This window comes from Notamacropus eugenii, chromosome 1 (genome assembly GCF_028372415.1).
Source record: "Notamacropus eugenii isolate mMacEug1 chromosome 1, mMacEug1.pri_v2, whole genome shotgun sequence".
Taxonomy (NCBI): Eukaryota; Metazoa; Chordata; class Mammalia; order Diprotodontia; family Macropodidae; genus Notamacropus; species Notamacropus eugenii.
The window spans coordinates 644,344,900-644,361,009 of record NC_092872.1 but is presented as its reverse complement, the minus strand read 5'-3'; positions in this window follow the sequence as shown (position 1 = coordinate 644,361,009).

Here is a 16,110-nt window from a genome sequence, read left to right as displayed (position 1 = left end):
TTATTTGCATTGGGTTCCCAATTCTCTTGTCAGGACTCTAGGAACATGAGTTTTGCTTTTTTTTGTTTGTGTGTTGATTTGGTTTGGTTTGGTTTTTTATGCATTTGTTACTTCTGTGTGACTGTGGCCAAGTCACCTTACTTTCTCAGTAAAATGAAATACTAATGGAAATACCTACCTTGCTTTGTTCTAATTAAAGGACACACTGGAAAGCCCTCTAAAAACAGTAAAGTGTTATTCACATATAAAGGATCATTATCATTTAGAGATTAGCATTTATTCTTAAATACTGAACCTAACTAAGCTACCGAAATTTTATATAGGAAGCAATGTCAATAGAAAAAATGCCAATCCATCTGCTTTCTTGCTCCACTAGATAATTGAACACACACTCTCATAACTTTTGTACAGTACATCACAACCTCAGTGACACCCTAACCTATACAAGTTACATTATTTTCCCCAGAAATCATCAGTACTTTGCTCAAGCAAACTTTAGTCTGTAAATGTGAATGAATGTACCTTTAAATCTAAGAGTAATGAGCTTGGACACACCTGTCCCATCTATGGCTAAAGCTGAACAATTACGATGTCAAGCAAGCTGTTTCTGTCAACTTCCAGAATGCCACATGATACAGTAGTATCCCAATAAGCTAGGGTCAAGAATGTGAATTCATTTTTTTAAAATTGCTTTGCATCTCTGTGCAAATCTGCTTTTCTGAATAACTTTGAAGATACTAACACCAAAGACTAAATAATTTTCAGGTCCCATTCCACCCCATCCCTCCCCCAAATAAATCACTTGTTTTCAGGTAGGGAATTATTTTTAAATGTATGTTTTTATTAGTCCAGCATTTTAAAAAAAATAAGCTTCACCTATTTGTCATTTTGGGTAAATAAAGAAAAAAGTAACACACATACACATCTGGTCTGACATTTTGTACAGCAAGTTTCAGCCCAATGTGATTTAAAACAATGTGAGTTAAAAAGCTCTTAAAATTTGGGTTTATAATGGAAACGCTGACAGACTCTTAATTATAGCGGCACTGCCAGACACTGCTATAATGAAATAGTTGTGCTTTCATTACTATGGAGGCACTATAGTTAAGGGTCTGTCACTGTTTCTATTATAAAACCCCAAGTTTAAAAGGTTTATAGCTTGGGCTGTTTAAATGGCATTGGGCTGAAACTTGGAATACAAGTTATCAGTCCAGATGTGAAGTTGCTTTACAAAAAGCAAACTAACTCAGCTGAGGAAGCTTCAGCTTTTTTTTTTTTTTTTTACTCTTTCTTTTTTTGGCCATAGAGAACATCACAGAAATGATTTTTAGTGTTTTCAGATGGTCTTGCTGCCAACTTCTAGCTATGACTTAACTGTCTAAAAGGAAATTTTATAGGCAGTTAGGCCTTTATTTAGACTGGTACTCTTTGGTATGTTACAAGTTTTTATTATCTCTGAGTGTATATATAAAAACTTTAAAACCGTGACTATATGCAAGGGAGTGCAGCAAGCACATACACACAGGGTTAACAAGAAGGAAAAAAAAAACAAGTTGTACCACTTACAGAAATCTCACATAACTGACTTGATCCATCAATTTTATAGTGATGCTGGTAACCTAATAATGAAGACAGGAATAATAACGATTTTAAAAATGTATGTATTAAATTTATAATTTATATTTAAAGTACTTTCCTCACAAAAAAATTGTGTAAAGGTATTATCCCCATTGCTGAGGACACTGAGGCTCAGAAAAGGTGGATAACTAAGGTCACACCATGCTTTTGTCCTAGGATTGGATCTGGGATGCTAATTCAGAAGTCCTAACTCCAAGTTTCGAGCTTCCAACTATTTTATCACCCCCCCTTTCATTTTAGCTCATAGGAATTTGCCCCTTCACCTTGGAATTATAAGCTACCATGTTTAGTCATGTGTCTTCTTGGTTCAAGATAGTCCAGGAAAAACTGCAACATCATAATAGTTAGTCTATGTTGGAACATTTAAGAGATTGAGATGGTACACTTCTAGAGAACCGAAATGATATCTAGCAAGGATATTTCCATAAATCCCATGTTTATTACATTCAGGGAGTTAATATTCTGGGGGTCTGGAACATATGAACACACATAAACATACCCAGTGTTTGTTAGTGATTCCACTGACAACTCAATGAGATATGGACCTTGTATTTTCTACTGTTAGTCTATCATTTGGCTCTTTTCATGGGTTAGCATATCCACCAGAGGGCAGACAGTAGGAGCAGTGGGAAGAATGAATGATGGGGCAAGAAGAGAGAGCTGAAACACTGATTTGTCAACCCAGTTGTTGTTTTAAGTGGCTTCTGAAAAGCTCACTTAGGCAGGTGAATAAAATAAGGTTTCCATTATATGTGTATTTCATTTACTAAGTAAGCCCCATGGTACCTCCCAGAGCTGGCAACCCTCTTGGCAAGTTCCAAGGCGTCTGAGCTCATGTTTGAAAGCTCTGCAGCCGCCATTTTGCAATCCTAAATTCTCCTTTACCTTAAAGATAAAAGGATAGTTTCCTCTTTTCTTTTGACTAGGGGTAGAGAGTGGAGGTGATCACCTAATAGAGGGAGACCATTAGTCACATGCCCACTATAGAACTACTTTAGATTAGATGTTTCTGGAACCAGGTGGGTGAAAGAAGAAAATAAGGAATTAAAGTAGGATGATCTGCTAAGAGTCACCCAGCCCTATGATTTCATCTCTGCTCATCTCTTTTACCTCAAAAAGGGTAAGATATTCCCAGACTTACCCACATCCCTGGGCAAATATCATTAATCTCTGGAGAAGGCTATGTAAGGTTGCAGCATTTAAAATCATCCTCCCTCTTAACTGGCTGCATCTTCTCCAATTTCCAGGTTTCTTGGATCCTCTCACCTAAAAAAAATGACAGGTTTCAATTTCAGCCTTTACTTGTCTTTTTTTTAAGGCAGTTATTAGTTCCCAGATTCTAAACTAAGATATACAAATGATCTAACACCTCCTCTAAGATGAAGTTGGTAATTGATAGGAAATGTATAATGTTCAAGAAGAAAAATTAACTACGTACAAACTGTGCACCCCTCCTTCTTTCTCCCCCTTCCTTCCTTCCTTTCTTCCTTCCTTCCTTCTTTCTTTCACCTTTGTTCCTTTCTTCCTCCCTCTTTTTATTTTTCCTCTAAAAGGAATACTCATGAACAATATAAGCCACCTCAGCCTCTAGGTTTCAGTAAAATGAAGAACTTGGGTCTAAGTATTCCAACAATCCAATTCAACAAGCATTTATTAAGTACTTCCTGTGTGCAAAGTATTGTTACTATTTCTTATTTTGCAAGCACTCTTCATGGTGGCAAACAATGGTATACTTAGTAAACACGGGATGTAGTGCTTGCCTTCAAGGAGCTGATATTCTGAGCACCTGAGGCACATGCATGAAAACATAATGCAGTGACATACATATCATGAAACATACAAATGACATGCCCAGGACCACACAAATACACAAGATTACAATCACTTTCCATGGTTTATTTTAGGTCTTTGTCACTGAGGTATGTGTATACTATTTATTTTCTTTTCTTTTTAAAAATAAGTCCCTTTCTTTACTCAGAAGTTAGTTCAGATCTATGGTCCATATATTTGCCCACCTGTCCAATGTATATATTACATAGTGTCCACCCATCTACTTCAAGTGAAAGAATGGCATTCTATGACTGGGCTTATTTCATATAAAAACCAATGTCTTAAAACCATCTCACAATTCCTAGATTTTTGTTTGCCTCCACACACCAGAGCACTTAGTGCAGTGTTTTGCATATGGTTAAATACTCAAAAATAAATGTTGAGTAATAATACCAATAAGTATGTTGAATAGCCTGTTGAGTGGGCCTCTTTATGTATCTTCAGAGTCTTATATATTGCAATTTTTAAAAAAATCCCTGTCAATAGCATTTCTAAAACACCTCAAATTTTAAAATGCAATAGAAGCATGTCCCAGGTACATAGAACAGATCTAGTAACTAGGGATGTAGGGAGAGATTAATTCTAGACCCTAATACTATAGGCACTACATTCTTTAAAAACATCAAGATCTAATTTAGTTGTTTCTAATCAGAATTTAAATCAAGTAGGAACACAATGGACTTTAGATTTAGAACATCGGTGGACTGGCTTAGAGAGAAGTGAAATGTGCCCTGAGATCTCAGGGGGTGGAGAAATAATTTGTGCCATTTCTCCTTAGCCCTTGGCAGTTGAGATACTTATCTTGAACTCAGAGCTTAACTAATAAGAGAAAATGCAGGAGAAACTGATTTACAGCATCAATTTTGCTACCAGATCAAATTCTATTATTTAAAAAAGCATCTACATAAAAGACGGAGGATCTTACGCATCAGAAAAAAAAAAAAAGCTTTGGAAAAACCTGTACATGGTTACAGTTTGCTGTTTGCAAGCTCCAGAATAGAAAAAATATACTCATTTAAAAAATATATATTTTACAAGAAGTCAACCGTTCTTGGTGGGGACATGAATTTTCAATAGTTTCTTTTAAAAGCCTGCATATATCAAAGTGAAAAGCAGCCCCAAGTCACACCTAACACAGGAGATACTTTTTATATTAGTTTTAACTCTGCCTGAAGGATTGCAAAGTGCATTTTCCCTCACTGATTGTCACATTTGTGTACTTATGTCTTTCAAAATTATATTTTGTGAAACGTCTCAAAATTGTGTGCCTAGACTTGCATTTTTCGATATTTCACCATTAAGTACATTTAATATAATAGAAAAACAAATAGAAGGTGAATACATTTTTCATGGTGCACAGAGTCTTGGTTCATCACCTCCAATATTCAAGAATTACAAAGGTTAAAGGCGTCAGACCATGGAGACTGATGAATGCAAAATTCTTTATGATTTAGGGTGCTATCTTTTCTTAATTTAGAAGGAAGAAAAAAGGTTTTAAAGCAACACTGGAAAAATATATTAACCTTATGGTGTAATATTTTTCAATACAATATTAATGCCTACAATTTTTCTGTGCAAACTTGCACTGAAATGAATAGGATGGTGGCAATAATTATTTTAATGAGACTTCCCATAGCCAGAATAATAAACAGATATACTGCCTCATGTTCTACTGAAAGGTACTGCATAAGGAAGAAGATGGTTGTGGTGACTAATGTGTATTAAGAGAATCCTTCTGTGAACAGTTTGGGCATTTATGTAGCTTCATATTATTGATAGCATACATTTTTACTACATAGTGTCCTTATTACTGAAAGTCTTAATTGCAACAAAAAATTATTCTTCGACCTTTGATTATAATAGGAAAGGTAGTAAGTACATAGAGGAAAGTGCTCTGTAAAAAGATAATGTGAAGGAAAGATGTTTGCTGATGATTATGTGAAAGTATTGTTCTTTTCGTTCTGTACACTGTTCTTTTAAGAGCTAAGGAAATTAGGTAGCAAAGAAGTATAATTAAATCAGAATGAGGTTCTGATGCTGATCCCCCAAAGCGAGGCACCCTGAATTGAAGCCTAAATTTACACAGTATCACTGTGTTCAGGTGTTTCTACTACATAGTATATAAAATTGCAAATCTAAAAATCTCTGATAAAATGTCACATAAACTGTAGCTTGGCATTAAGGAAAGTTAAGGATAGAAAGCTTCGAGAGAAAGAAGGAGAGGATTTTTTCCCAATATATTGGTTAATTAGAATGAGAGGTCATTTAAATGAGAGTTAAACGTTCACACATCTATCTTCCAGAAACAAATGCTTTTGAATGTCTGGACAATGTACAATTTCCACAAAGGAGGTCCAAAAGGACTGAAAGAAAAGGTGTATCAAAGGTATCTGTGGAACTTGGAGCCAATAAAAATGAAACTATTCTCTTCTGAGACCCAATTAACTTTTATATCCAAAGCTGCACTGCACATTTGTACCTTGCTTATGACTGAGGCTAAAAAAATATATGTACCATGGAACCATGCTTTTAAAGGATCTGGTTGCCTGGGTGTTTTGCTCATTCTTCTAGAGATTTTCTCCTTTTCAAATGTGTATACATTCAGTGAATAAGCCTGAGCTAATTATTTTGTTTTTCTTCAAATGATCAGTTTTCAGGGAATTAGGGGCTTCAGTTCCTTAGTCTTGTAACTTTCAAAATATTTCCTTCAAATCCTAAAACAAAAAAAGGTGTGTGTTGGGGAAGGAGGAATAATAAACAAATTTCATACCATGGACTTTTCAAGGATTAGAGTCTTGTACTGGAAGAACTATTCATATATGATCCTTTTTCATTTTTTAAAGGAGGATATATATTTTTCTGTTACCTTTCCTGACTGTAAAGCAATCACAGGAAACTGCAGGAGGCACCATAAATATGCAAATTACTGAGAGATAACTGGTTTCAGTGGTTATGCCTTCAAGTAGTAAGGAAACATGAGAGCTGGAGCCTCTTGCTTCCCGGTAATTCCTATGTTTGTGGTGCCCCCTGCTGAAATCACAAGTTGTCCGGGAAAAGGATGGTAAAATCCTGAAGCATTTAGCTCTGCCTAATATGTTAAACAAGTGCCCACTATTCCTGTTCCAAAGAAGGTGACATCAGATCTTCCTTTGCCAAAGGTCAGGAAGTTAAAATTTAAATATGGTCTTCAGTCTACAATTTGGAAGTTGCATTTCAATGCTCCAAACTCTTTTTAAAAGAGTTAAAAAAAAAACCTTGCCACTTCAAAATTCAATTTACCGGGTGTGTGTGTGTGTGTGTGTGTGTGTGTGTGTGTGTGTGTGTGTGTGTGTGTGTAAGCTTTTTCAAGATGATCAAATGATAATCAATAGCCAATAAGATATCTCTCTCTTGTACTCAGAGCTTCTATCAGCCAGTAAAAAGTTAATATGTTAACAATTCCAAGGGCAGTCTTCAGTGGCTTTGTTTTTTAAAAGGAAATTTTGTGGGCCATTAGCTCATACTGTGAACTGGACACTTTGGTATTAAAAAAAATAAAATAAGTAAATGAAACAACTGAGTTATGAATATTGGAAAATTGATTGCTGTAACTCTATGGTAACTTTATTACAGATTTTCATATTAAGACTGTGGGGGCCCTACAGAACAGAAGAACATGATACAATTCAGACCTGTGATGGTCTATTGAATACATAATATGCATTTTTTAAATTGCCTGAATATGTATTCACATGACAGATTCTAATGGGTTTAGGAGGAGCTCTTGCTCTTGATCAAATAATAAAAACTGTTATAAACTTGTCTATCACTCCAAATCTCATATACTTCTATTAAAATTGTTTCCCCCCTATCTTCGTGTTTAAATGCTGCGAATGACAAAGAGAAAAAGAAAATTAAACCACTGGAAAGCAGGAGCTGCAGAGGAGACACATCAAAGCAAACCCTTTTAAAACTAGCCATCGACTTGGTGCTCCTATTCCACTTTTTCTATCCCCTTCCCCTCTCCCTTTTTATCCCAGTTTTCCATTCGTCTCAGAAATGCAAGATTTCTCATCTGGCAAATATTTCAGAGTGGCTGAGTACTGAAGGTTGACTTTTGATTTAGCTCTAAATCTTGTTTCCATGGGTATTTTATATCCTGTTCTTCACAGCTAAAAACAAAGCAAAGAACTGAGGAAATTACCCATATAATTTCAGCAATAAACCTGCCTTCCTCCAAATAACCTAGGAATCCTCCACAATGGCTATAGAAGCCAGACCTGAGATGCTATCCCAGGATTCTTCAGTGTTACAGAGGGGTAGGAGAGTTGGTGGATGATGACATTAACTAGGCAGAACTAATTAGAAATAGATAATAATATCAAAGGATCGATCTTTTTACAACTCAGAACTTATGTAAGTGTATTAGAGGGATTCCTCCCCCTCCCCCTCCCCCTCCCCAGGCTAAGTTTTATTGCTATGGAAGGTTAAGTGTGACAGAAAGAAAACCTGGGTACTACAGAACAGCTAAGAGTGGAAACTCTTCTACACCAGAACCCCTGCCATATATGTTCTGTCACTCACCTTCTAGACACTCAGTACAACCATTCAATCTATTGAATCAAGAGACTTTGATCTTATCTGCATCTGTGAGCTGACTGTCAACCTGCTTGGACTGCATATTAAATCATCCATAGTAGCTGTATCAAGCTGGGATGATCTGTTAATTCTAAATTTATTAACCCTTGGAGTGCAGTCATCATGTTTAATCTAGTGTGGCCAGCATTTATTTTACAAGACTAAATCCTTCTTTAAGATATAACTGTGCTGTAGGTTAAAGAACTCTTAATGAGACTGCATTAGGATAATTATGGGGAGAGGCTGGCTTTGGTCTGGGGGGAAAGGCTGGTTGATGTTACTTCATCAGTTGAGGCCCATCGTTCTTAGCTGGGGACACCCCTTTCTGCATTGGTGTTGGCATGTGAAGTGAAATTTTCCTTTGGAAATAATCATGTTTTTAAAAGGAAGCAGAAGAAAAGGGAAGAAAGAAGAGAGGGGAAAGGAAGAAGACCTGACTGTTTCCTGGTTTAGCAAATCCAGTATGGGAGATTTAAAGAGGTGCCCTAGCCACTAGTAACAATTCATGATGAAAATAATCACCCAAGGTAGAAAGACCCAGTGTAAACACTAACGTTGCCTCTAGTAAAGCCCAAACTTCTAGATCAATAAATGTCAACATCTCTGATTCAACAGATTTTTTTTCACAGGCACATAATTCTTCAAATCGTTCTGTGCAAACCAAATCTTGAGGTAGTTCCTCTGAAGAGGGAAAAATATGTTCATTGAATATGTTAATCTGATTCTCATACAAAAAGAAAGATATCTATTATACTTGCACCATTACTGATGTTATCAACATATTCATAGCTTTTCTTTCAGACACAAACTGCTAGGCATGCTCCCTTTTTGGGTAACCACGTGCCTGATATCTCTCTAATGTAGCCTAATAACAATTTTAGCATTCAGATGAAGCGATTTCATTCTGTGACTGCCTTTTCTATTAGATTTGATTTTGAGAAGCCCCAGTGGGTGCCTCGGAGGCAGAGATCTATCTGTGAGGCTGCTACCGATTCAATAGCAGCCTGGGCTAACCTTGACCTTTCCCGAGACCCTGCTCCATCTGGTGCCAGCCTGCTTCTCCCCCCACCACCACCCCACCCTCTCTTTCCCTCTTTCTTGCTTCATAGTCAACATTGATCAAGGCAGAATGGAGCACCTCGTCTGCTGGAAGGGCTGGGCAGGCTCAGAAGGACAGCACATTTCAGTATATGGAAATGATCAAGCTTCTTATGCAATCATAAATCTACATAGGAGTCTTGTGATTTGATATTTCATTCACCTCCAAAGATTTTTTTTTCTCTCTCTCTCCTAACAGGGATTTATAAGCTATGTAGGAGCTCCTGGACCACGGCTTTCCCCAACACCTGGAAATTATCAAGCTTGCTGCTTGCTGAATGATGCTAACAGCTCTAATGCTGCAAATTCATTTTTAACAACTCACTGGCTTTTATCTAGGACTTGTGTGTATGTGTGTCTTTCTTTAAGAGAAAACTACTAAAGCAACTGAAAATATCAAAGACACAAAAATCAAATCTGACTTGAATGTGTTACATCTCTGAACCCATTCCCATTATGCATATGTAGATAGATACATTTCCCTGTTCCCCTTTTCCCACTCTTAAAGGGAGGGAGAGATGGAAAACGGAGGGGAGGGGGGGAAGGGTTAGAAAGAGACCTAGATGCCAAACAGGGAGAGGTAACTGGGTGTTAACACCCTTGACTGAGCTTCATGAAACCCACCTTTCCCACCCTCCCTTCAGCCTCCCACCCCCATTCATCCTTACCCAGGGATCATACAAAAATATTTCATTTTCTAAAGCACCCATTACTGTGTATTGACATCTTCTCCATGGTCTCTCCTCTCCAACCCCCCCCCCCTCGCCCCCCACGTCTTTATCAGGGGGCTGGGTGGTGAAGAGGCTGAGTGAGGGGGAGTCACGTGGGCAGCCCATGGGCAGTAGCAGCCGCTCAAAAGAAATTGACTGACTGGCCGCTTGGGCGCATTTCAATATATGGAAATGACCAGAGGCTTCTGCAATAAATCAGCACTCAACACTTTGTCATTTTTCTAGTTCTGCTTCATTTTCCTATTTTCCTCTTCTCCTCGCAGAAGCTGGATTTCTTGCATTTTGCAATGCCTCTTCCCACCCCCTACCCTCTCCAAACCTTGCCCCACCCCCAGCCCCCCCTCCCTCTGCCTCTCTGAATCCCCTGTAATTGGAAACATCCTGTCGACGATTCTTTTCTTTCTTTTCTTTTCCCTTTCTTTTCTTTCCTTTTCTTTCTTTTTTCTTTTTTTCCCCCAATTCCAACAAAAATAATCGCTCGGGGTCTGCTGCCGCTGGTCATGCCTCTGATTTCCTTTGACACGAGAAGCTTGAGATGCGGTCACGTAGCCCCCTACCCCGAGACCTCCCCACCGCCCCCTGTAGCCAAGCCCCCGCCCTCGCCCAGCCCCCTTTGCAGAGTTCCCAGGGCCAACTTGCAGCTCAAGCAGCAACTTGGTCCCTGAATGACGAGGCTGGTCTTTGGGAAGATGGGCGTGGGGCGGGAGCATGGGGGAGCTTGTGTGTGTTTAGAAGGTTTATTCAGAGGGTTTTTGGTAGGGGGGTTGTTCTTTTCCTTCGAATTTTACTGTGTGCCCCCTCCCCACTCCTACCGCTGCCCCTCTTCCTTCCTAGCTCGCCTGCGTTTCGCAGACTTACGCTGCTCTCCTCGTCCCTGCCATTCCATCCACTTGGGGTTCCTCCGGAGCTCTCCAATGTCTACATTTCGTGGCACCCATAATGAAAATAATAACAATAATAATAACAGCAAAAGCCCAAGTGGCAGTTTTTTAAAAGTTCTATACTTAAAGCCAACAAAACCTCGCTTCTCCCTCATCCCGCTGAGCTTTCTAACCTTTCCACTTCGGTTTTCTCTGTTTGTCTCTTCCCTCTACAGACAGGGCAGCCTCTATTTTTCCTCCGCCTGCCTTTGCGAACAATAGGCATGTAAAGGGTCAGTGGTCATCACCCTATAAAGCTCAGAACCTAATTAATTTTATTAAAGGAGGATCTGTTTATGCAATATGACAGCCTTAGGGAATTAACCCTATGGGTCCTGAGATGTTATTCAGGCACTGGAGACTCCCCTTCTCAAGCCAAAAGTCTACATCCCTGACCCATTTCACCTTTGGCAGTGCTTGGGAGGTGGAGGGGAGGAAATGTTGTTTAGGCTTTGTACTTTTTGGGGGGCGGGGGCGAGACGAGACGGATATTATAGTGAGCTGATGTCTAAATCTCGATGCTTCAACTCAGAGTATAAACGTAAGCTGAGTAGCAGACCCAGAAATTCTTCATTTACTAATGGCTGAGATTTGAAATGCAGAACAATTAGGTTTTTTAAAATACCATGTCAAATGGGTCTCACCGAGCTTTCTTCAGAGAAGAATTTTTAAAAAGCAAAGTGATTAAACCTCTGACCAGAAATAAAGTGAATATTTTGGTGTTTGGAAATACCACCTTGGAAATCACATTGTGTGCAAGTAAATATGTCTTCTTATTGAACAAAAAAAATATAACAGTTTTTAAGTTATTTTTTATTTTCCCTGCCACTCCAGTAATTTGAAATACATTTTTAATAACCTCCAGCAAAATGTAATAGTTCAGATATATTGTTCTTTGACTTAATATCCCTGTGTATTCCTTAATTGCCAAAACAAAGTTTATTTCATTTACAATGCCTAACTTTATGCCTCCTAGGAATTCCAGTGGAGATGTAGAATTACATAGAATTCTTTCATTGCTTACTATCACCTTAAATTTTTCCAACTGGGACCCAAAGATGTATAGATAAATGTATAGAAATAGATATGATAAAATATTCAATAGCTCTCTGATGGAAAGGATATTTGAACATAATCCCTCCTTTCCCCATCCCCACCCCCACCAGAGGAATTTGTTTTGATTTAGATCTATAGATAGTAAAGGAATGAAAGAAACTGTGAATTACACTGAATATAAGATGTTTATCACTTAGATATTACACTCTCTCTTAGATTCTAGAGAGCTTTAGAATATTTCCCAAACTTTCTGATCGAAGCAGTATCTTGTGCTGTCTAAGGTTTGTCAGAAAGGACCTGCCAGCACATGCCAGCTAAAAATGAGTGTCAATTAATAATAATAATAAATAAATAAAGCTCCTCGATTTCTACATTCATGTAATTTAACAGGTTTTGGAGTAAAGCATAGGAACAGAACGGTTGTGAGAACATTCCAATATATGCAGTTCTAACAGTTTTCATTCTAAGAAGCCAAAGCTTCCTAAAATAGAATGGCTGAGCATTTCTTTTCTTTTCTTATATTAAAAGTCCAATCTACACTTCACATAAAATGTTTTTAAAATTACAAAAATATTTGTCTTTAACAAAATGCGCTTTTTGTTCTACCAAGAAAGCAAACATCGTGAACAGATTCTCCTAGCTTTCCAGTCTCCATTTCTTTCCTGTCTGTTGTACATTCAGCCCAGCCACCCCAAATTAGAAATATTTTGAAAACTAGAATGAAAATAATTATAGCCAATGGATGTGTTATTGTTTAAGGTACTGAACTAGAATGCCCTATTTCCCCACAATGATAACAAAATCACAAATTCTCAAACTGCTCTCGGATGCAGTCAGGCACAAAGTGGGGAGCTTACACTGATTTTCCTAAGTGCAGTTTGTTGTTTTAAAAACATATTGTACTGATTAATAAAAATGTGAAATAACTTGAGCTACAAATTTTGAACTACGAATCGCCATCTGCTCAAATGGGGGAAAACCAAAAATTGCCGAATATATTTTCTCACCTCGTTTTTTCTCATAATAACATAAACAACATTCCAGAATGATTAAAAAAAGAAACTGTTCTTAAATGCATTTTTATAGTTCAACAACTGCTTGGTGAGTACCATGTCCACCTTCTTAAACATGCAATTATTTTTCCTTAATTACCTACATATGTTCTATCAGAAAATGTGAGTGCTAGTGTTTTTCCCATGAACTATACAGATCCATGTTCCTTTAGCAATTAGGACTACAAGGCCCTTTCAGGTGTCAAATTTTATCAGAGACCCCTAGGAAGAGTACTTTGTGATGGAATGAGAGGAGGAAAAAATAAGGATAATAGAGATCAGTTCTCTGTAGCCAGAATGGAAGCTAATATATTATACAGTAAATAAACAAATAGTTAACCTTTCTTTCTTGGAAAGAAAATGGACAGATCGGTTCTACTTCATCCTTGGGTCCCTCTACATTTCTAGCTGCTGACTGTCCAGCAGGATAGAACTAGAATGCTACCCTTCCCCATTCTGTAGGAAAAACTGTAAAATGCCTTCTGGGGCACATCAAAGCTTTGGCATTTGAGTCAAAAATGACTAGACAGGACTTAGTAAAGAACAAGAAGCAAAGAAGAAGTTCCACTGTCAAAAGAATGACCAACCACCGTTCAAATCACAGTTTTAGAAAGAGCTTGAACTCTCTGAGTCAAAGAAGAGGCATGGTAACTTTTCATCATCCTGTGGGTAGATAAGTCTAGTTCCACAAAAGAAATTATATGCTATCATATGAAATGTACATTTTCCAATATTTAAAACCTTTGACTTTGGCTATCCTACGAATTCCATGCCAAGGCATAGACAAAGCATTAGGTTTGGCAGAAACCACAGATCCAGTGCTGAAAGGGGGTGATGTCTTCTCTCCATTCTTGTCCTCTGCTCACCAAAAGTGAGGATATCCCAATATGAAGAGTGAGACACCCCTATAGAGGAAAGCAGTATAGAAGTTGCTGCCAGGACAGGGGGTGGACAAGGTAAAGAGGTGCAATAGAAATTTTTCATCATGAATCTACACAATGACTATTTTGTGGCTTGTGGGGCATCTTTGCTCATATTTTGTGCAGTGTGCTATCTCCTTACTACACAGCAGCCCCTATTTGTTTAAAGCTTATGCTAGAGCTACCCCAATTTCACAAACACAATGAAGAAGATGCTATGTATCAGAAGGAGAGAGTGTGTCTTCCTGTGGGGGGAAAAAATAGTTTAAACCACAGAAGTCCATTATGTTTGAATATGTTAAAGTTATAAATATATAATATATAAATATAATTCCATTATATTTGAATATGGAGAAACTGGCCCACTTGCAAATATGCTAGCCTAAAATGGGAAGGACGGCCCTGTTCAACTGAAAAAGAAAAGTTAAATTCAGGGCTTTAAAAAATGAAGTTGATATTTTAAAAAACCTACATATTATTATTGGATCCAAATGGGAGTTTTAAAAGAATTAAATATTAAAATCTCCCTTTATTAAGGATGATTTAAAAGACACTAGAATATGGAGAAAAATACTTTTATTTTTTTTAAGTGAACCTGTTTACCTGCTTACAATACTCTGTAACCATGTGACTATAGGCAAGCCCCTTAAGTTTTTGAAGATGAATTTTTCTCATCTGTAGAATGGGGATACTGGTGCTTTCACCACCAACCTTTACAGGGTTGTTGTGAGAAAAGTGCTCTGTAAACCAGAAAACATTACATCAGTCTGAGTCATTTGTGTTGTTCTAGGTTGAAAGTCATCTCCAAGGAGAGAGGAAGGAATAATGTTGGCTTCTGGGTTAGAGAGACCCGAGTTCAAGTCTTCTTTCTGATTTATTATTGGTTCAGTGATCTTGAACATCTTAAGTGACCTTAGTGGCCTACACTACTCTCTAATACAAAAAGTGCCACTGAACTACATGGTAGTGCATTGTAACACTGAAATCAGAGATCTTATCTCCCCCAAACTCCAAACTGGGTTGAAAAAGGAATCCAAAATTGTTATTAACTCCAATTTGGTAGCTGAAGAGTTAATAGTTTATTTTATTTGAACTCATGGTTTTTAACCTGCCAAACATTCTCTCTTTCCTAGTTCCCTAATGAAATGTGGGAAACCCCTAGTCTCATCAAAAAAATCTATTTTGCAAACTACCTCTTATAGTAGCTTACGTTTACAACTTATTCATTTCATGTCATTTCACATCACTTTCAGTTTCAGAGTGGCATTTTCTGAGGTTGACTCCAAATTATTCGAAGTCTGTGGCACTACATTGAAAAACAAGCTTCCTTTCTTATAAAAAAAAAATAAAGCTTCATTGCTTTTTTAAAACAGAGAATCAAATTATCTCTGTCCTTTGGAAATCTCCTCTTGCCAATCTGCAAAAAAAAAACTGGCCAATATGCAAATGAACTAATTTGTTTATTTGGACCTTAATATATTTTGCACATGTATGGGGGGGAGGGTCTATCTTTGAAGATAATGCTCTGAATGGTGAATTTTATCTGCATATACAGATGCTGATGTTACTCAAATTTATTTTTTGATCAGTCCTCTCTACATTCTGTATGTAATAAAATTGTTCTTTGAATAGTTATGGTTTTCACTGAAAGTTTCTTTTCTTGTTTTTTATTTTTTCTTTGCATACACAGTGCCTAGTACTACACCTGGTATATGAAAGCTGCTTAATCAGTCACACCATCAGTCAATAAACATGTTATTAACGCCCATTGTGGTCAAGACACTTTGCTAAGTGCTGGCTATGTGGAGAAAGGCAAGAGAGAGTTCCTGCCTTCGGGAAACTCTCAATCTAATGAGGAAGACAGGATGCAAATAACTATGTAGTTGCATATAGTGAATAGTACTTATGGTGTATGTAACATATACATGCCATATGTGTATCTAGCACAAAGGAGGGGGACAGAGACACACAGAGGAAGTATATACAGGATGAATTGGAAATAAATTTAACATAGAGAAGGCCCTAAAATTAAGGGAGATTGGTAATAAATGTTTGTGATTGTTAATAAATATAGTATGCAAATATTTGCATTTACATATAATATATAAAATAAATACAAATAAATCAAATAAGGTACACATAAATATGTAAATAAATGTATTTACATGCACATATGTAATATAAATATTGTATATGTAAAAATATGAAGTGTCTATAGAAAGGCAGGTAGGTGGCACAGCTCTTAGCG